The 23,479-nt window shown below is 36.0% G+C and overlaps 1 long non-coding RNA gene across 1 annotated transcript; it reads right to left on the reverse strand.

Moving 5' to 3' along the window:
* Nucleotides 1-16,553: 16,553 nt before the first annotated feature.
* On the reverse strand, nucleotides 16,554-21,336 carry LOC119767732. Its single transcript, XR_005277684.1, has 3 exons — nucleotides 21,119-21,336; nucleotides 20,931-21,044; nucleotides 16,554-16,961 (listed from the first exon to the last, which is right to left on the reverse strand). It is a non-coding gene; the product is annotated as an uncharacterized LOC119767732 (long non-coding RNA).
* Nucleotides 21,337-23,479: the final 2,143 nt, after the last annotated feature.

The following is a 23,479-nucleotide window of genomic DNA, read 5'->3' on the forward strand; positions in this document are numbered from 1 at the left end:
GCCGGCAGACCTCCCGTTTGGAGCTGCTGCTTCCACGTTGAACACGTTACTTGGCCAGCTGCGCCGGGCGAGTGGTGAAGGACCGTCGCTCCGGATGCGGTCGTGGTGGCCTGGTAAGAGGAGAAATAATTCGAGAGAAATTATCCTTACAGCGGCTATTTTTTTTAAGCAAGTAACGCACCTGCAGCTGACTGGTTTGGGTCGAACGCCATCAGCTGGCCAGCCTTTCCGGCTGGACCGGCTGCGGCTGCATAAGCCACACTGCTCGGCGTCCGCCAGGTTCAGGTTGCCAACCGCATCGTCACTAACTGGTTCTGGTTGCCGGCAAAACAAAACTTTGCGCTAGCAAAAAAAAACTCCAACTGTCAAACGCGATGAAGGAAGAATCCCCGCTATTGGAACAAAGTTGAAGAAGAAGAGAGCAGCTCGATAGGGAGGTTCACACATACATTGAAATAAGTTTTAATTGTGTTGGTAATTTTTACGAAATTTGAACGTTCGATGTTCACAGGTATGAACATCGGATGGTCAAAGCCGAATGCGCATTCGATGTTCACCGGAATATTTTTGCGTGTAATTTTGACCCTAAATAACTAAATGCAAAGTATAAAAAGTTGATATTTATAGTTAAAATCCTTAATTCTACAAAAACTACATTTTTAAAAACCTGCATCCTAACCTGACACCTACATTAAGATAGGGAAAAATCACATATGTAGCGGTTCATTGTTCAAATGTGATATTTCCACTAACGGAGAACCTCCTTGTCTCGATGACAGCTTACCGGTCATCGATTAAGCCCTGAGACTGCGTCAAAGTGGGTTCTCGTAGCATGAACTGGTGTCCATGTGTAAAAATGGAAGCTTCAGCAATATACTGAAAACTTCGATTTTAATTCCACATCGGATCAAATCATACTATTTGCCAAATAAGCATCAAACCTATGATACTCATTATGACAAAGCCCAGGGATATGCACTCAAGATAAAAATTATGTACAGAAATGTTTTAAACTAGCTTTGAATGATTATATGTCTATAAAAAAACATCCTCAATAATGCTTGTTTATGAAGCTTTTTGACTTATTCGTAACGGAAACAACTAAATTTTAAAATCAATCAAAAATCGGTTAACAACACTCAAAAATGTTTTAAGAATTTTGACCCCTTTTCAATGTAAATCTTTATTTAAAAATTAGCAACATATTTTTGCCTTCCTCACGTTACTAAGGAAAGGCTATAAAATCACTCGAAAAATGAACTTCTCAATTAGACCTCCTAGACCCACCTTCATGTATACCTATCGACTCAGAATCAAATTCTGAGCAAATGTCTGTGTGTGTGGTGGGATGTTGATCAAAAAATTGTCACTCGATTATCTCGACATTGGCTGAACCGATTTTGTCCGTTTTGGCGTCATTCTATCCGTCTTGAGGTCCAATAAGTCGCTATTAAAATTTATGCAGTTTAGTTTAGTACTTCAAAAGTTATGCTAAAAAACGATTTTAGCAAAAGTCCGGGAGATTGTAAAAAGGGTGGTTTTTGTAAGAAAACCTGTCATGTTATACATTTTCAGAAAGGTATTAAAAAGACCTTTCCAACGCGTCCAAGACATTGAAGATCTGACCATCCTATCAAAAGTTATAAACACTTAAGTGTTATTTAAGCACTTTTTCGAGGCCGGATCTCAGATATTTTGATGAAAATGCAGTCCGGATCTCTCATGCAACCTATCGTTGGATAGGTATTCAAAAGAGCTTTCCAATGCGTCCAAAACATTGAAGATCTGACAACCCTATCAAAAATTATAAGCACTTAAGTGTTATTCAAGCACTTTTTCGAGGCCGGATCTCAGATATTTTGATGAAAATGCTGTCCGGATCTCTCATGCGACCTATCGTTGGATAGGTATTCAAAAGACCTTTCCAACGTGTCCAAAAAATTGAAGATCTGACAACCCTATCAAAAGTTATAAGCACTTAAGTGTTATTTACGCACTTTTTGCATTTTGGATAGCACCCTTTAAATGTGAGGAAGGCGCCAACCACCTAAGGGTGGATTAAGTAACGTTTTTTAGAAAAGAGATCACAACATTTAAAATTGAACCATTAGATGCTAAGATTTTGGAACTAAAAGATGAGGGGGGGGGGGGCTGTTGGGGTGAGTCTAAGAACACATACAATTTCCTGTTACCTTTTTTATCAACTACACAGAAAAAAATAATGTAAATTTGGAAGCTTTAATTTTGGAAGGTTGAATATTACCTCTTTTATGATGTAATTTTACCTCAATTTAGACTGAAAAAGTGACATTACACCAGAAAAGTGGTAAAATTACACATTTCCAGAGGTAAAATTACACCTTTTTTCTGACATAAAAGATGTACCCCTTCCCAGATGTAATATTACCATGATTTTTTTTCTGTGTATATCTAAGCAATTAGAGGTCCAAACTTCAATGTTTTTAGCCAAATTTATACCTTTTCAAAAAAATAAAATAAAAAAAAACTATACTGACCGATTCTTAGCGAAGCTACACCAAAATGTCACATTTTTCAATTTTCAATATGATCTTTAATATGTAAAAAATCATTTTTATTATGATGCAATAATTGCAATGTGCTTTAAATGCGTTTTCTTACCTTAAAAGCCAAGAAAATTGACCAAAAGTGGTCTACAAGCCATTGTACGGGAGACGAGTTTTTTCATAAATCTGCTCCTTTCGTTGTCCCGTCACGAAAAGAAATGGCTGGCAAAAACTCAAATTTCATCCAATTCTTTCTGTTCAAGGAGCAAAAGATTCGTTTTTTAATTTGTGATAATGTGTAGAAGAGCAAAAATTTTTAAAAATCAAACTGGCAAAACTGTAGCGATTTTTGTAGTGTGCCTTTTAAAAGTCCAGTTTTACGATGTTGTCCCGTCACGCTACATTTTTATTTCAGGGGAAGCACAGGTACTATATGGTTCATTAGGGTGTAATATGGTTGTATGAAAAAAAATAATGTTGTCCAAATTTGGCTAGCACAGCAACTTTTTGGTTCCTTATAGGGTTCTTAACAACTCCCCAAAGTTTGGGAACGATTGGTTTAGTCCTCACTTTGCGCAAAGCAATTCAATTTTCCATACAAATTTGTATGGGAAAATATTTTTTGAATTTTGATATTTAAAAATCCACGTTTCATGCTATATCAAAACCGGATCCATATTCGGATGCTCTGAATGTTTACAACTTTCCCGAAGAGAGTATGATGCTTACTTGCTTCTATAAAAAGATACAGCGTCCTCAAAACTCGTCTAATACGTGATTTTCGATCAAAAAACACGTTTTAGACGAGTTTTGAACACGCTATATCTTTTTATAGGAGCAAGTTAACACCATACTCTCTTCGGGAAAGTTGTAAAGCACATTCCGGAGCATCCGATTATGAATCCGGTTTTAGTATAGCGTGAAACTTGGAATTTTTTAAATATCAAAATTCAAAAAAATGATTTTTCCCATACAAATTTGTATGGAAAATTGAATCGCTTTGCGCAAAGTGAGAACTAAACCAATCGTTCCCAAACTTTGGGGAGTTGTTTAGGACCCCAAAAGGAACTAAAATAATGCTGTGCTGGAAAATCGATTTTGATATTACACCCTAATGGTTCATTCTGCATGACATTTCTTTGTAGGAAAATCAATTATCTTTCCAAATATGTAATAACATTGGGGGGTTTCTTCTTTTATTTTGCCACTACAGCCAAAACGCTGAAGAAAACTTGGATTTTTTTTTTAAAGGAGCCGAATAATCGGTCTACTGCGATTTTACGTCATAATGAAGAAATCAAATCAAAAGAGCTCTAATTTGGCTCAAATTTGGCAGATTGGCCCTTAACCTTCAAATCAGCAATTAAAATTTGCACAGGACCTTTTCATTCAGATAGCCCAACTAATAACCTTTCTTTTGAACGTGACACTCTGATATTGGTTCAACCGTTATATCGACGAAAATCCTTGTTTGGATAGGAGCACCCTATCGCAAAAAAAAAAAAAAACGGGTTCTATTAATTTGGCCAAGAAACCTGCATGCCAAATTTGAGCCGAATTGTAGAACTCAGGAGTTTTTTTTTAAAGGTCCAATAAACCAAATTTCCAGTTTTTGCTTTTTGGGTGTTTTTTTTAGAACCGCCTTGAGTGAGGGGTATTAAAAACACCCAAAAAGCAAAAACTGAAAATTTGGTTTATTGGTCCTTTTCAAAAAAACTCCAGAACTTTTGATTTGGATCCTTCTTGTTTGACGTGGAATCGCTGTTTATATAATGAATAGAGGTGGGCAAAACCACTCTTTTCTACGAGCCGCTTTTTTTTTTGTTCACTCATTAAAATAAGCGGCTCTTTCGCTCTTCAAAAAATAACCCACCATTTTGACGTTCCGAGAAAAACGCGTTTTAATGTTTGACCTTAGAAAATGATGAATTTTCATCAGAAAATGATGAAATTTGCCTCATATAATGATGTTATTTACCTAAAAAATGATGAAATTTATCGCAAAAATGTTGAATTTTACGCAAGAATGTGTATTATTTCACTAAAAAATGTGTAATTTGTGGCTGAGAAAGTGGAAGAATAGGTATTGAACTGTCATCCATTTCAGAGAACGTAAATAAAACATTTGATTCACCAAAACAATCGACGACGGCGGCACGGAATCGGCGACGATTTCTGGACACACTGGCTCCTTCCTCCAAACCGATCCGGAAGAAGCACCAACACAAGCTCACCAAAACACACAACGACAACGGCACAGAATCTGCAACAATTGTTTGACGCACGAGCGACCAAAACTCCCGGACACGCGACGATTGATTCACGATCCGACAGGCTTCTGCCAACCACTTTTCAAAATGTTGCGTTTGACAGGTGTCAAAGTCCCTGGGTCAAAAGATGATTGAATATTGTACCTGAATTTGATAAATATTACTCAAGTATACGAGTAGAATAAATAATGTTGAATATTCATCATAAATTGAGTAATATTACACATTTTTTGTGTAAAAACTTTAGTTATTCAACAATTATAGAAGTAAAATTCATCATTCTTTTTTTCAACATTCTGTTTTTAACCTTCCATTTTTACATTATTTTTTGCTGTGCACATGACACATGGTTGCACATGACGCCAGTATGGATTTAGTTGAAGTCAAAATTTAGAGAAAAAAATATTGGTATTCAGTGCTCTAGAAGTTAAAATTAGTGCTCTTCAATTTTCTGAGTCATGCCTCGGTAGAGACGCTGGTTAACAGTTGGACTCACAATCCAAAGGTCGTCAGTTCTAATCCCGGGGTGGATAGAAGCTTAAGCGTAAAAAGAGGTGATGGGGGACACTTCTGCGGGGGCGGGATCGGGGGCAACACACGGCGGGCCAGGTGATCTTATCACCGTTCGGGTTCGTTTTCCGGTGGGAGACGTCCAATCGGACGATTTCAGCGTGGCGCACTTTTGGGAGGGGGGGCACACACCGAACTGTGCTGGAAGATTGACGATCAGCTGGGCAATGCGGGACGGGTTCGCGATGAGCACTAGCGGGGATGGGTGATTAATCACCGGGGGGAATTGTTTTCCACTGTAGCGGATCGAACGGGGTGAAATTAAAACGCGGCGCAAAACTTGAGGGCAAACGCGACTACTCCGTGCGAGTTCAAACTTTTATTTGTGAACGTAAACAAATCCTCTTCTTCCCTTTCCCTTCTCCTCTTCCTTCCTCATCCGTCGGTGACAGTTCTCGCTGCCACCTACTACTGTCATTCGTACCAACCTATCTAGATAGCGCTGTGCGCTTTTTCTGTTTACGGGTACAGGGACAATTCGATTTTGATTCCCAACAAGAGGTTTGGATTGCCTCACCGTTTCAAACCATCGGGCACTTAGTTTCAAGTAGGAATCTCACTACACTGAAATAAAAAAAAAAAACAAATTCCTTATTCTAGGAATTTTGCCTCTTTTCCTTATTCAGTAATCCATTTTTTTTGATTACTTAATAAGGAAAGGAGCCAAAATTCCTAGAATTTAGAAATTTGGTACTTTTATTTTTTTTTTCAGTGAATAGAGAACACCAATGCAACGCTGTAGAGCAAACAATCAGATTTTTCTAAGTCACGTTTACGTTAATATAAAACTTCTATGTAAATGCGCTCTGGTGAATGAAGACCAATCGATTTGAAATTGAAAATATATTTTCATCTTAACTTAACTATTGATTTTCCAACTTGTATGCTACAGTGCTCAAGCTGTTGATGACCAATCGTTCCAGCATTCAGAAAATATTTTGACCTGAACAAACGAATACCCAACCTTCGTGAAATAGTGCTCTGGTTGGTGATGAGCAATTGACTTGAAATTAAAAATATTTTTGATTTTAACTTCAACAAATGATTTTGTATTAGTTAGAGCTCTTGGGTAATATTTAAATTTTCTTTTACCTTTCATTATTTATTAACTTTATTTGTAAGAATGTTAGTACATTGATGCATTGTTAACAAAAAAGCTCAATTCAACAAGTAATACAAACATCCTGCCACATTGTGATCTCTGTCATTCAGTGAGCGTCGGATAAGCTCTCCATGTCCAAAATGAGTTTCCCTTGTCAAGCTCTAAGACATCAACAGCTGACTGTTCGTCCTGGATACGGCGCTGTCATCCCATTTCCACTTGTATCCACGTGTCAAACGAGCTTGATGTGGGAAACTTTAGTCAATAGAAACATGGCCAAAATGGAAAAAAAATCTTTAAGGATTGAAACGGACTGTTGTCACAAGTGTCGTAAAATCGTTTCAAAACAACTCAATTTAATCAACTTAAAACTGTCTTTAGGCACTGCCCCAAAACAAACAACACTCAATAGCTGTTGATTCTAGCAGCCAATTGTGATATCACCTGGCAGCCAAAAAGCCAATCACTCGCACCCAGGATTAGGGGAAATTCTCGTATGTTTGGCAGGTTAAATACTCGCTCCTAACTCCATCCGATTTGCGGATTTTCACTATTTAAACAACTTATTTGGCAAAACTTTTGATAGAAACTTGTTTGCTCACTTCTTATTGAGCTATTTATCACTCGATTTCAGTTGAAAACGCTTTTAATTAGCTTTAATTGAATGCCAAAGTTCTGACCTGCCAACATTAGAGGCACGCTGGAATTAGATGCTGTTCCCCTAGCTCGTTGACACGAGGTTTGTTATGCAAATAAACATACACTCAACTGCAAATAGTTGTTTCACCCTTTTTCCCTCCCGCATCACTCAACTTTTCCCCACTAGCAGAAAAACATTATCAGTGAGTAAACTGGGGCCAATTTGTTGATTCAACACACCAATGTTTGATTTCCCACATCGTTCAGCGTTAGTAATTTAGTGCCGCGATTGGGCCGAGTACTGCTTTCGAGTGGAATAATTTGTCAACTTCATAAAACCAGAAAATGAGGTCATTAATAAACGCGAAGCACTAATTAAACAGCAACAGGCGAGCTTTGTTCGATTTTTTAGTGAAATTCCAGTTATTATCAATTAGCAACTTTGCGGAACAGCACCTCCAATTACTGTGGTGATAATTAGTGTTAGGATTATTCATTGAACACTAGCGCGCCAGTAATTACTCATCTGGGAAAACATAAAATTATTATTCCTAAAATCGCCGAAAAAAGCTTCCAATTTCAGTTGAAAACTGAAAACTCCAAATTATGCAAATAAACTGAGCTTCCACGTAAAGCCACCCACTCAAAATGACAGTTTATGGAATTAAGCCGGGCACCAATTTAAATTACAAAATAATCCCATAAAGCACTTTACACACACACACACTCGAGTTCATCCTTTCGTTTTTCATGGAAATGCGCTTCAAAATAACTCCCTTAATACTGTCCACCATAAATCACGACTCGTCGTTGGTCAGCGAGCCCTCTGCTAGTGGTAATGGACCGGAAGGACTCTTCCCTGGACAAAATGTTGCAGAAAACTTTCCATGAGCCCAACAACACCAGCTGTCACAGCGTCACAGCGGAGTGAGTGCGAAAAAGTCAAAATTCGCTGACATATTCATGCATAGAAAATGCATTCTGATGGTTTGTAATGATAACCCTTGCATTGCATATGGCTTTGTAATAAAATTTTAAGTAGAGTATGTAAAAAAATTATTTACACCACTTGGGCACTAAGCACATTTTGTGATGAAACATGTAAACATTTTAAAGTTTGACAGAAACCTAGTAATACGTTTTGTTCAGAAACTCATGTCGAAAAAAAAGCTCATGAAAAGATGATTTCTATAAAAAGTTATATAACAAATTCTATTACAAAAATCAAAAAAGGTTAATTTTGCAAACTTTTAATTCAACGAAATGTCAATATATTACCATAGAATTGCTAAATAAACACTTTGGGGTGGGTATAACACTGTTTTGGGGGTCTTTATATCGATGAAGTAGATTTTTCGTTAGAATTTCGTACCAACCCGGAATTACGTCGTCGGAAAATCCGCCGGCATCCGAACCAGTCCACGATTCACAAGTCAACCTAAGTGGCATCGGAAAGAACATAAAATTTTCGATCTTTTGATACCCAGGTAAAAACGTTGTTATGGTTTGGTTTGAGCAACCTGCCAAAAATGCATGGACTTTCGTAATTTTTGTTTTCGTGGATCAAACTGACTTTTTGCTCAGGTATTTAAAAACGTGGGTTTTAAAGAAAACCTAGATGTTTGGGTATCTGCCCTTTTCGAGGCCACTTAGGTTGACTTGTGAATCGTGGACCAGTTCGAATGGCAACGTAATTCCGTGTTGGTACGAAATTCCAACGAAAAATCTATTCTATCGATGCAAAGACCCTAAAAACGGTGTTATACACACTCCAAAATGTCTATTTAGCAGTTCCATGGTAAAATATTGACATTTAGTTAAATTGAAAGTTTGCAAAATTAAGTTTAGATAAGTTTTATATAGAACTTCCAGAGTTATATAAACTTTTATACTAAGTATTTAGTAAACTTTATATTCAATCCAAATTATTTTTTCATCAGTCAAGGATGCCTATTTAAAGTTGGGAGACTGGATTTATGGTGATTTGTCAACAAATAACTTTTTTTATGTTAATTTTACGAAAGGTGTATAAACTTTTTTTGCACCTTTCTTGATTTTTGTAATAGTATTTGTTATAGAACTTTTTATGAAATCATCTTTTCATGAGCTTTTTGTAGCAAAATGTTCGGTATGAGTTTCAGAACAAAACGTAGTACTAAGTTTCTGCCAGACTTTAAATTGTTTACATGATTTATCACAAAATGTGCATAGTGCCCAAGGGGTGTAAATACTTTTTTTTACATACTGTACATAATATTTTATTCAAACAACAAATATTTATAAATGTATTCCTGTTAGCAGTGTTATGAAATGTGTTTTTTAAGCACATTTTTAACTTTTTAATAAGTTGTAAGTGCAAAATTACACGGAAATCAAAAAGTTTTACAATTCCACAGTTTTGTAAGAATGATGAAATTCGCTATTCTTTTGAAATATCGTCATTTCTTACTATTACCTATCTCGAATTAAAAAAATGCTCCGGAAAATCCAAAGAGTTTAATTTTCTGAAAAAGTGCTCCTTTACATTTGCCAAATTGCTTCCAAAGTCATCAAAGTTTCAATGCTGCACATATTTTTCAAAATGAATCAATCAATTTCCGATGAATTTTTAGTAATTCAATGTCAAACTTTTTTTAAATTGGCTGAATCTTTGTGGTTGTCTTTCGTATGCCCAAAAAGCCATTGTCCGTATCATTTTCCATAAAAATTTGATAGCTGTCTTTCCAAAAATGGTATGTAAAAAAATCAAAAACTGTGTCTTTTGAATTGATGACTATTTGGTAGTTTTGATGTCTTCAGCATAGTTGTAGGTGTGGATGCGGAGTGCACCGAAAAAAATGATACAAGATTTTTTGGATAATTCCTTAACTATTTGTCACTAAAAATTGATTTCCAGCCAGAACACTTTTTTTTATTTTTTTGCAAAGTTAGGTGACATAGAATGATATCTTGTTAGGAAATTCCACAATACTTGAAAAAATCTTTGGAAATTGGATTTAGGCCAACAAAACTTTTTGACTACATATTTTTTAATGTAAAATTAAATTAGCCATAAAATAAACTTTGATGAAATTTGGTTAAAGTGCACTTATGATTCAATATAACACCCTATTGAAATGTTTTTCTAGCGTCTAACATTTTCAAAATATGTCTATCGAAAAGATCAGAAAATTTCACCAATGTTTCATTTTTTTAAGTTGAAAATTGAACCATTAAATAAAAAAAACGAAAGCAAGTTGGCAAAACTGAGAAAATCTTATTTTTCCTTTTTTATATCTTTGCATGGCTATATCTCAGCAAACGAAGGCCGTTTTAACAACATTAAGTATAGGGAATGTTCAGGTTTCCGAGAATTCAAAAACATTTTTTTTTTTAAATAATGTTGGATTACAAAATAATTTGCACATTTTTCACAGGTCTTAACATTTACAAAAAGCGTTTTTTAATTCACAAAATGTTCAGTTTATTCCAAAAAGCACCTTCGAAAAAAAAAACTAAAAAATCAGAGAAATTTTTTTTGTTTGAATTTGTCGATCAGACTGGTGGATGCTAAGATACAGCCTCTCAAAGTTTTAAAATTTGTAAAAAAAATTTTTTTCCATTGTGCCATCTGTGTCTTGTTTTTAATATCAGCTCTAATTTCTAATTTTGAATTTAAAATCGAGCTCAAAACTTCAAAATGTTCAAAACAAGTATTAGTCTTGAATCTAAAATTTAAAATTACTTCTAATAAAAGAGTAAAATGTTTCAAAAACATCAAAATATCAATTGAACTTTGAAAATCGAACCAGTAGGAATAGTTATATGACAATGAGACAAATCCATTTTACTCCAATATTTATTCATATGTGCTTTTTCTTAGCTAAAAAAATTAAAATGCATAAAATGAAAACATTTAAAAAAAAAATTTCTCATAGCTTGATAACGGTGATTTATTCGACAATTGTTCTGATTTATCCAAAAATCACCGTTTTTACCATCTAGAACTCTGATCATATTTTCAATATTGAGTTGCTTTTTTAAATGGATCATGTTGAACAAAAACGAATTAAGTATATAACGTACTTTATACATGAAAATGATTAATTTATGAACACTATTTAGATTCTGATAACTCAAGGGTTCACAGAATACTCCACCTGATGGATTGCAACAAAATATTTGGCACTAACTGAACTCTTCCCGAAAACCCACCACCATAATTTACATAATATTTATTGCATCAACACATTCGAGCGTGACAACATCGCTTTACAGGGAAAATGTTGTCCCTCAAATCCAAAACTCCAACCTTAACCTGTTATCAACCCAAGCAAGTGTTCAAATCCTAAAGCCAACTTTCCTTCCAACTACTGTCCACTCACCCTAAATGCAGGCACCCCGTTCCGGAGCTCACAAATTGCATCAACTCGAACAACTTCCGAACCCGATCCGGCAGCGGCAGCAGCACAGTGACAAGACCTCAAAACACGGCTGCCCTACTTTGGCCACCCGGCAGGTCACGGTGACACACCGAGCACGGGTTGGCCAAATTTACACTCCCGGTCTGGTCACCAACTCTCCCCTGCTCTGCTGCTGATTAACAGAGAGTGAAATTTTCACACCCCACTCTACCAGCAGGCAAAATCTATTTGGATTGAACCGAAACCAGAACAGGTGCCGGGCCCCGCGTGTTCCAAACTGTAACTGAACACGTGTGTATGTGGGGAAAGGCTGGGAAGTGAGTGTCAGCAGCTGACCGAAGCACTTTGTCCAGCGCTTGATGGGGGCTGGGGGACTATTTAAATGCAAATTTCAACACCTTTCTTGACCTAGCAAAACTACGATACGGTTGAGGGTGGGCATCCTTTAACTGAGTCGATATTTTCGCTATTGGAAGCTTTGAACCAGGTAGATAAGGATTTGTAAAATTTTGAGTTGAGCTAAGTTACTTCAATTGACGGTGGTACACTCACCTGTTTGAAGACTCAATATCAAATGTTAAACAATTTTGACAAAAAAAAAATAACTAAAATATCAATTTTTGAAAGATTTTTTTTTTTGCCTTCAAAGGAGAGGCAAACTTGAACTTGATCTTCAATAAATGTGAATCGAAGATTTTTGAACTTTAATTTTTAAAGTGTTATGGTGGATGACAATAAACATTTTCATGCTTGTTTCTATTGTGAAATTGTCTCAAGAACACGAATATGATAAAATTATCACCTGAAAATTGGATTTAAAGGGTCCCCCGAGCAAAAATTAACAACCAAAAAATTCTTTAAAAGAAAATAATCTATTTTCTGCCTTACCCAAAGCGTATTCAGTCTCAAATGGTAGTCCCAGATGTCTCCTACAAGCTCCAGATCGAATCGAGTTGATATCTGAATGGAACACTATTGCCTTCCTTACCTTACTGAGGAAAGGCTATAAAATCACTCGAAAAATGAACTTTTTTATTAGACCTCCTAAACCTACCTATGTATAAATGACAAATCGACTCAGAATCACCAGCTGAGCAAATGTCTGTATGTTTGGCTGTATGTAAACACGTGTACCGAATCAATGTCACTGGAATATCTCGTCACTGACTGAGCCGATTTTGACCGTATTGGGGTCTCATAGGTCCCTTTTGAAATTTATAAGGTTTAGTAAAGCACATCAAAAGTTATGCTTAAAAAACTGCTGCATATAAATTTCACAATTTTCAAAAAGGGTGGTTTTTGCATGGAAACCTGCCATATCATATATTTTTAGAAAGGTTTTGAAATGACCTTTATTGTGGATTAAGAATTTTCAAGATTTGACTTACCTATCTAAAATTACTAGCAGTTTGAAAAATTCTCTGAATTTACATAACCTCAATCTATTTCCCCACGGCGGTGTATGTCCAATCTTGACAAAAAATCTGTAGGCAGTCTGTTTTTTACTCATCACTAATTTTTATTAGGATCTCTTTGGTGCTGCGATCACGTTAAGAGCGAATCACTTTATAAATGAAAGGAAGGCAAGGTGGATTAAGTAACGTTTTTTGATTTGAGTTTGATGCTAGTTTTCCCTGAATTCCTGAAAATTTCAGGCAGATTGGTGAGGTTCAAACGACGTCTCATACAAAGGGGTAAGGGAACTATATCCATTCTAATCACTCTGAGCCGTTCGTCCAATTCTCAACATTTTGCTGTTTTCCTCTACCAAAGCAATATTTTCAGATGTATCAACAATGGAGAGTTGCTTGCTCACTTTTATATGAGCTATTTATTACTTTGGAACAGTCAAAAAAATATTATGAAAGCTATAATTCATGATCAGCGTGCTGATAGGCCGATATTAGAAATAGGCTGAGAAAAGGTATAGTTCCCCCATGCCCTGTTCGTGGACTGACTCTAAAATAACGTTAAACTATTTTTAATTCAACAGAAAACGAACAATTACTTTCAAAATTTAAAGTTGAGCTCTTTTTTAGTTCGGTCGGATTCAAGGTTAGAAATTATTTGATAAATTCAAATTTAGTGAGGAGACTTAGTTTGTCGAAAATGATTTTTTATTATGTCAAAAAAATTATCAAATCTTTTTAAAATTGCATATGGGCCATTCTCTACCAAATCACTCGAAATCGGAAAAAGTTGCCCCGACCTATCTTCGATTTGCGTGAAACTTTATCCTAAGGGGTAACTTTCGTCCCTGATCACGTCCCTGATATATCGTGGCGAAGGGGCGGTACGACCCTGGGTGATGAATAGAGAGAATTCGTAAGGCTTCATCCATAAAGTACGTCACGCTAAAATCAGCCAAAATTTACCCCCCTCCCCCCCTTTGTCAAGCTTTTCCTATACTTATAACATGCAATGTCACACTTGTTCAGACCGACCCCCTCCCCCCCTAGAGCATGACATACTTTATGGATGACGCCTAACGTGATTTTCGAATGATCCCACTTTGTTTACATCTACAATGTAGGAGGATGTTTAAGCACAAGCATGACTTTTTTCTTACTGGTTAATGAGCTGTTTTATAATCAGTAGTATGTGTTTTATTTTGTCTAGTTTTTGACATTTTTTGCTGGAAAATTGTCAGGTTTCGATCGGTTAGAAGAGATTTTTCTTTTTTACGGGTGACGAAGAACTGCGGCGAGAGTGTAATTCTGCGATGTCGCAGATAAATTCCCTGGCTGATTTTGGAATCCTGCAGCTCTTCCTGATCCAGCGAAAAAACATCGCTAGAATTAGCGAAGCTGAGCCAACAAAAAGAACCAGGTTTTCAAACGGAATCTAACAATAAAGACAGCTTCTGGATGGATACAACCGCATCGACTCCATAAACAACTTCTATTCATAATTATAAAAAAAATACGATCTCGCCTTCAACTTTCTTAAAGTTTATTGACTTCAACCCCAGGTCCTCAAAAGCCACACATTTATCATTCTTGCAAAAAAAAAAAATACCTATACAATTTTTAATGATCGATCACAATACTCTCTACTTTTGGCGAACAGTAAATTGGTTCCACTTTGACAGTTCAAAATTGAGGCCGTTTTACGAACCACTATTCAACACCCAGGAACGACCCCTTCAATTTTTGAACATGCGAAAAAAGAGGTTTTTTCAATCATTTGCAGCCTGAAACGGTGATGCGATAGAAATTTGGTGTCAAAGAGACTTTTACGTAAAGTTAGACGTCCGATTTGATGGCGTACTTAGAATTCCGAAAAAACATATTTCTCATCGAAAAATAACACTAAAGAGCAATTCCATGTCAAATAGGGAATCGGTTGTACCCGACACTCTCCGATTTCAATGAAACTTTGTAGACATGTTATCCTAGGCCTATAATAGCAATTTTTTGTGTTTATGGGGCCAGTTACACTCGATAATGACATTTGGGAAGGGTGTAAGTGGTTTAAATATTTTTGTATTTCGTAATTTAAATATTGCTGTATCTCGAAGCCGTTGCATCGTATCAAAAAGTGGTCAAAGACAAATTTGAAGGAAATTTGACGGGCTTTCCGAAAAAAATACACTGAAAGAAAACAACAGGCCACTTTGATGAGATTTATTGATTTTTAAGTTTAAAAGTCAAATTTGAAGGTGAACCCTCGATTTTTCTTCGTTCAAAATTTTTGTGAAAATAGCCTAAGATGTTACAAAAAGACTCACGAAAAATGCAGGATGGAGCAACTCACCTAAAAAATAGAAACATCATTTACTGAAACTGTTTTTTTTAAGTGCTCTAAACGTCAAAATTTTCAAAAACCGAACACGAGAGTCGATTCTCCAGACAATTTTACATAAAAGTCTCCATATTGACCATTGTCCTAAGTCGAATCCTTGTGAAGTTACAGCGGTTTAAAAAAAAATGTTGAAAAATGGGGTTTTTCATGGTTTTTGGCAATTTCTACAGACTTGATTTTTAGGGGTTACATATATAAGCTAATTTACTATCCAGGTTACTACACTACACTGAAAAAATATTATGTTTTCAGTTATGAGCAAAGTAATTAGCTAATATCTGTAAGCCCATACATCCAATTGAAATGTGGTCAAAGACAAACTTATGGGAAATTTGACGAGCTTTCCGTTAAACATATTTTTGAAACTGAAAAATTTAGTCTGTTATATAAAAATGGCCAAAAACCATCAAAAAACCTATTTTTTCAACATTTTTATTTTTAAACTCGCTGTAACTTCACAAGAATTCTACTTAATGGTCAATATGGAGACTTTTATGTAAAATTTTCTGGAAAATCGACTCTCGTATTCGCTTTTTGAAAATTTTGACGTTTAGAGCACTTTTGAAAAAAAAAAAAAAACAGTTTCAATAAATGATTTTTGTATTTTTTTAGGTGAGTTGCTACATCCTGCATTTTCCGTGAGTCTTTTTGTAACATCTTAGGCTATTTTCACAAAAATTTTGAACGACTTTTTGATTTTGACCACTTTTTGATAAGATGCAATGGCTTCGAGATACAGCAATATTTAAATTACGAAATACAAAAATATTTAAAACACTTACACCCTTCTCAAATGTCATTATCGAGTGTAACTGGCCCCATATACACTAATATGGCTTTTATATGTCTAGGATAACATGTCTACAAAGTTTCATTGAAATCGGAGAGGGTCGAGAAAAAAGTACCTACACACGGAACAAAATCCGGTTTGCGGAATCGCAAACTTTGCTTCCGATTCGCTCTAAAAATCGCAAATCTCGGTTTGCACCCGTCAGCAGGAAGCATTGCTTCCAATATCGCAAACGGCGATTTTCGATATCGCAAACGTAACGCAGTAACGCCTACCCGCCAAAAGCACGCAGCACGCAGCCACTTCAATGTTTACTTTTTTGAATTGACCGTTGCTGTTCGAAATTTGGATGGAAATAAGAAGAAGAAAAAGAAGTTTTACTTTTTATTTATTTATTCATATTTAGATAATAAAATAAGAAATTGCGTTGATTGTTAACTACGGCATACTACTTCGAATAAGTCGAATTATCTTATCTGGCAGTACAAATCTGCCTTGATGTCCGTCCTGCAGCTGGATACTGCTGGGCGCCGTCGATTCCGTTGGCATGGTGCTCCCCGTGACGTGAGTTCCGGTGCTTGAAGTTGGAGGAGGAGAAGCGTGCAACGTGCTCGGTTTGACGATCTGGTTGATGTCCAGTGGAGGATTTAGACTCAGTTCCATGGCACCACGCACAAAGGCGCCTAAGCCACGAATGCGGTTTCAAATCCTGATTTTCGAAGATCGGCTCTTCGTTAGAAGATCAACCGCCTGGAACGAGCCCCCCGATCCGGACGCCCTGCTGGCGGGACACATTCTCCGACAGCAGTCGGACCACTTCTGTCAAAGCGAACACACTCTGTAATGGCGAGGCGTAGACTGGAAAATATAAAACAAAAACAAAATATCTTTGAAATATTATAAAAGAAAATTAAAATAAATTTACAGGTTCAATAATTTAAAATGCTGCCGGGAACCGTGGTGTAGGAGTAAGCGTGGTTACCTCTCACCCAGTCGGCCTGGGTTCGATCTCAGAAGGTCCCGGTGGCAAATTTTGAGACGAGATTTCTCTGATCACGCCTTCCGTCGGACGGGGAAGTAAATGTTGGCCCGGTCTAACCTAGAGGTAAGGTCGTTAGCTCAGTCCAGAAGTAGGAGTCGTCTCCCTGGGTCCTGTCCCGGTGGATTCACTGGTAGGTAGATGGACTCACAATCCAAAGATCGTCAGTTCAAATCCCGAGTAGGAATCTCGCAATCGAGAACGCCCCAAAGCAATGCTGTAGAGCGAATCATTTGATTTGATTTTTTGAATTGTAAATCCTGGAATTTTATGAATTTAAAATTAATGAAATCACGAAATTTAAATAAAAAAAATTAAAGAAAATAAAGATACAATTTTAGGCTTTATGACTTTACGGCTTTACGACTTTTAGACTTAACAATTTTTAGGCTTTAAGACTTTAAGACTCTTAGACTTGACGACTTTTAGACTTTTAGATCCTTAGACTTTACGACATTACGACTTTTAGGCTTTTAGACTTTTAGACTTTAAGACTTTAAGACTTTAAGACTTTAAGACTTTAAGACTTTAAGACTTTAAGACTTTAAGACTTTAAGACTTTAAGACTTTAAGACTTTAAGACTTTAAGACTTTAAGACTTTAAGACTTTAAGACTTTAAGACTTTAAGACTTTAAGACTTTAAGACTTTAAGACTTTAAGACTTTAAGACTTTGAGACTTTAAGACTTTAAGACTTTAAGACTTTAAGACTTTAAGACATTAAGACTTTAAGACTTTAAGACTTTAAGACTTTAAGACTTTAAGACTTTAAGACTTTAAGACTTTAAGACTTTAAGACTTTAAGACTTTAAGACTTTAAGACTTTAAGACTTTAAGACTTTAAGACTTTAAGACTTTTAGACTTTAAGACTTTTAGACTTTTAGACTTTAAAACTTTAAGACATTAAGACTTTAAGACATTAAGACTTTAAGACATTAAGACTTTAAGACTTTAAGACTTTAAGACTTTAAGACTTTGAGACTTTAAGACTTTAAGACTTTAAGACTTTAAGACTTTAAGACTTTTAGACTTTTAGACTTTAAGACTTTTAGACTTTTAGACTTTTAGACTTTTAGAATTTTAGACTTTTAGACTTTTAGACTTTTAGACTTTTAGACTTTTAGACTTTTAGACTTTCAAACTTTTAGACTTTTAGGCTTTTAGACTTTTAGACTTTTAGAATTTTAGAATTTTAGACTTTTAGACTTTCAAACTTTTAGACTTTTAGACTTTTAGACTTTTAGACTTTTAGACTTTTAGACTTTTAGACTTTCAAACTTTTAGACTTTTAGACTTTTAGACTTTTAGACTTTTAGACTTTTAGACTTTTAGACTTTTAGACTTTTAGACTTTTAGACTTTTAGACTTTTAGACTTTAAGACTTTTAGACTTTTAGACTTTTAGACTTTTAGACTTTTAGACTTTTAGACTTTTAGACTTTTAGACTTTTAGACTTTTAGACTTTTAGACTTTTAGAATTTTAGAATTTTAGAATTTTAGAATTTTAGAATTTTAGAATTTTAGAATTTTAGAATTTTAGAATTTTAGAATTTTAGAATTTTAGAATTTTAGAAGTTTAGAATTTTAGAATTTTAGAATTTTAGAATTTTAGAATTTTAGAATTTTAGAATTTTAGAATTTTAGAATTTTAGAATTTTAGAATTTTAGAATTTTAGAAGTTTAGAATTTTAGAATTTTAGAGAATTGCAAAAATTTTAAAATTGGAATTTTGGTAAAGACGGGTATAAGCGAAAAAAAACTAGTTCAGGGATAAAAACAATGGCACCAGTGGAAGTGCTAAATTCCACCAGCATTAATTTTTTTCTTAGTACTGTACAGTTCTGTTTCGAGTCCCTATCACTTTTTGTTTATCCTACTAATACCTCATACCAGTTTATTTTTTTTATTATCATATGTTTAACTTTTAATTTGTTTTGGGATTATTTTTAAATAATTTTACGCTCCCTCTATTGACATTGACCAAAAGTATAACCTAAGAGACATTTTTTTATTTGCGAAGGCCTTCAATTTTGTTCAAGTAAATTTTGTAATTTTTTTTTTGCCTTCCTCACTGAGGTAAGGCTATAATCCTGCTCTAAAAATGAACTTTGCAAAAAAACGTCGTAGACCCACCTTCATGTATACATATCAACTCAGAATCGAAAACTGAACAAATGTCTGTGTGTATGTGTGTGTGTATGTGTGTGTGTATGTGTGTGTGTATGTGTGTGTGTATGTATGTATGTGACCAACAAACTAGCTCATGTTTCTCGGCACTGGCTGAACCGATTTGACCCGAACCTGTTGCATTCGACTTGGTTTAGGGTCCCATAGATCGAGTTTTATACAGATTGAAGTTTCGATAAGTAGTTCAAAAGTTATGAATAAAAATGTGTTTTCACATATATCCGGATCTCACTTAAATGTATGTAAACTATGTCCAGGTCCATCATCCCACCCATAGTTGGTTAGGTTATCAGAAGACCTTTCCAACGAGCCTAAAACATTGAAGATCTGGCAACCCTGTCTCGAGATATGCCCACTTAAGTGATATTGATGTACTTTTTGGAAGCCGGATCTCACTTAAATGTATGTAAACTATGTCCGGATCCACCATCCGACCCATCGTTGGTTGGGTTATCAAAAGACTTTTCCAACGAGTCCAAAACATTGAAGATCTGGCAACCCTGTCTCGAGATATATCCACTTAAGTGATATTGATGTACTTTTTGGAAGCCGGATCTCTCTTAAATGTATGTAAACTATGTCCGGATCCACTTTCCGACTCATCGTTGGTTGGGTTATCAAGAGACCTTTCCAACGAGTCTAAAACATTAAAGATCTGGCAACCCTGTCTCGAGATATGGCCACTTAAGTGATATTTATGTACTTTTTTATTCCAGACCTTAAAAATAGATGAAATTTTTGTACAATTCCATCATATCAGCCATTGTTGGTAATAAGTGAGGAAGGCTCCAACCACATAGGTGGATTAAGTCAGTTTTTCATTTGATTCCAATTGATTTGGCCAAACTTTAATAAACTCTTCATCACATAACCCCCAATTTAGCAAATTTTCAAACTTCAAACTTTATTTTTGAGTTTTTAACATTATAAGCGAGACAAAGGCCAAAGACGAAATGTTTATATTGGGAACGAGTAGGACACACTGTTATTTTTTATTATTGCTTTTCGGGTGTTTTTAAATAAATACTACTTATGCTACTGGGCTTGTAACTATGGGAAAATTTGATTAACTCGTGAAAATAGGTGCTAAGGGGCTTTTGTGATTTTTCATCACAAAGAAGGGTTATATTTTATCAGAATATTTCATTGACTTTTTATCAACTTATAGACAAAGTTTGGTAAAGTCAAGTACCGTCATCAGGGACGACATTGGGTCTGGGATGAGATTAGGTCATACAAAAATACAGAAATTTGTATGACCCAGTCTCAACCCCAGACCCAATGTCACCCCTGATGACGGTAGTACCCAATTTCATAAGTTGGTTGAAAAAAACCATTCAAAGATTATTAACATTAACTCACTTGCCATGCTGTTATATGTTTTATCCGGGGGATTTGAAACCAAACATTCGACCATTTCGTGAAAGAACTAGTACCTCTGGCCACCAATACCGATGCTCCTGTTGGTGTCCGTGGAATCGTCGATGTCATCGTCACATGACCAGCAGGCTACTCTTGCGCAGATCCGGTCCTAAAGCCGCAGCCACGAAATCCACTACCCTGGCCACCGCAGCAAACGAATCATTTTGGAAAACGCTACCTTAAACTGGACCAAATCCTCCCGGACACCCCAATTCTACTTGTTCCGTTCCTTGACCTCGGTCAACGCAACCGACAGCACGTTCGGCGATTCTGATGATGGAATTTGAGGGAGCTGGAAAAGGTTAACTTTAATTAATTTGGCACATTTGTTTTTGTTTTGAGCACTTTTGGTTCTTCGATACTTACGATTGTCGGTTCTTTGTTGTGAATATTTGTGGTTGTGCATGAATCCGTTGCAAATCATCCCGCACTTTTACACTTAAAGTAGCCCTGCGGGGAATCGACGGTAGCCTTGGCCGGTGGTGACGGTAATTCACGGTCCAGTTCCGGGCCGGCTGGGATCAAGCGATGAACAAAAAAAAACTCAAAAGTAAGGTGACTTGTTTTGTTTGTTTACTTCGAAATTTGCGAGATTTGCGCAAGCAGCTGATTCTGACAGCTTGCTTAACGCACTGGCTGCGGCGGGCAAGACAGAGAAGAGCGCCGGCAACATGATGTTTTCGATATCGGAAGCATTTTGTTTCAAATGCGGAAGCATTTCTCTCAATATCGAAAACATTTTCGATGATTTCGCAAACAATCAATGTTTCCGATTTCATCACATTATTTTTTCGGATCCGCCGGCCGGATTTTGTTCCGTGCAAAATTCCTGTTTTGGGCTGCAATTGCTTTAAAAAAGTTTTAAAAACTCTGCCATTTTTCGTTACTCGACTGTAAAATTTTTTGGAACATGTCACTTTATGGGAAATTTAATGTACTTTTCAAATCTACATTGACTCAGGGTCAGTTTTTCATTTAGAACAAAATTTTTCATTTTAAAATTGCGTGTTTTTTCTAACTTTGCAGGGTTATTTTTTAGAGTGTAATAATGTTCTACAAAGTTGTAGAGCAGACAATTACAACAATTTTGATATGTATATGTATATATAAGGGGTTTGCTTGAAAACAAAATAAGTCACGCTATTTTACAAAAAAAGTGTTGAAAAAATACTTTTTGTGTTTCTCTTTGTTTCGTCGTCCGTGTCTGCCGCGGGTGACCATGAACGGCCATGATCAACGAAGACCAACTTTTTCAAAACTTTCCTTTTGGGCCAATGTAGATTGGAAAAGTATATTAAATTTCCCATAAAATGACATGTTCCAAAAAATTTTACATTAGAGAAACGGAAAATAGCAGATTTTTTTAAACTTTTTTAGTGTTTTTTTCGATGAAAAATAGGTTTTTTTTCGGAATTCTGAGTACGTCATCAAATCGGACGTCTAATTTTACATAAAAGTCCCTTTGACACCAAATTTCTATCTCATTACCGTATCAGGCTGCAAATTATTGAAAAACACCTGTTTTTCGCATGTTCAAAAATTGAAGTTTACCTCCCCTCCGTCATGAGATATCAAAAAAACGGACCTCAGATTCGTGATCAGTGACGAAAGTTACTCTTAAGGACAAAGTTTCACGCAAATCGAAGAGGGGTCGGGGCAACTGCTGTGTGAGTTGGCGGAGAATTACCCACGTGAAATGTTTATTTCTGGTGTTTTTTTTTTTTTTTTGAAAAGGTCCAATAAACCAAATTTCTAGTTTTTGCATGTTGGGTGTTTTTAAAACCGCCTTGGGTCAGAGGTATTAAAAAAACACCCAAAAAGCAAAAACTGGAAATTTGATTTATTGGACCTTCTAAAAAAACTCCAGATTTTTTCATTGGTCTTCTTTAGACAAGATATTTTTAATTAAATGCGGTAGCTAGGTGTACCTATCCAAGAACGAGTTGACAACGAAGTTTCGACAAGCAAATAGTTTTACCAACGTGTGTGCTCTTGTAACTTCGCTCCCCTCTCTGAAAGTGCTTCACCTTCGGCCCTCACCTTAACTCTTTGGGGAACAACATTTCCATGTAACGTGGTGGTGCCCTTTACTGTGTTGAACCAGGGCCCCTGGAGGCGACTCAGCTGGACACAAATCTGGCCAAGTGGAGCACAGCTTCAGCGCACTACTTGACACCCAACATCGTCTTGAATGCTGTACTCTGAGAAGTTTGCAGGAGAAAAAGTAAACTTGATTTAGAATGCTTTTGAACGGTGCTGTAAATTCGACCACGTCGTGAGGACTTTGAGAGGGGAATAATTGATGAACCTTGGTTGAGATAGTTCCAGAGGAGGTGCAATTTGTCAACGATAAAACTATTGAAGCATTTTGTTGGACGTGTTGTATAGAATTTGTGTTTTGTGGAAGAATTATTTCATTATGATTTTTTATTTATGTTTAAAAGAAAAATTTAAAATTATTCGTAAATCAAAAGAAATGTTTAGCCAATTTTGTTTTTTTTTTAATTAAATTTCACGGATTCAAAAACAAAACTCAACAAAAAACCGCAAAAGCCATAACAACGACACATAAAGATCCTGCGACATTTGAGAACCCATCTCATCGATTTCGGCCGACACGTGACACGTCTGCTGGCGGGGTCGTAAAAAAAGGTGACGCGCCCAACAAATCACCACCAATCCCTCGACCGATGTCTGCTCGCAAAAATTGCAAAAGGATTGGCTAAC

The sequence above is a fragment of the Culex quinquefasciatus genome, chromosome 2, assembly GCF_015732765.1.
Source record: "Culex quinquefasciatus strain JHB chromosome 2, VPISU_Cqui_1.0_pri_paternal, whole genome shotgun sequence".
Taxonomy (NCBI): domain Eukaryota; kingdom Metazoa; phylum Arthropoda; class Insecta; order Diptera; family Culicidae; genus Culex; species Culex quinquefasciatus.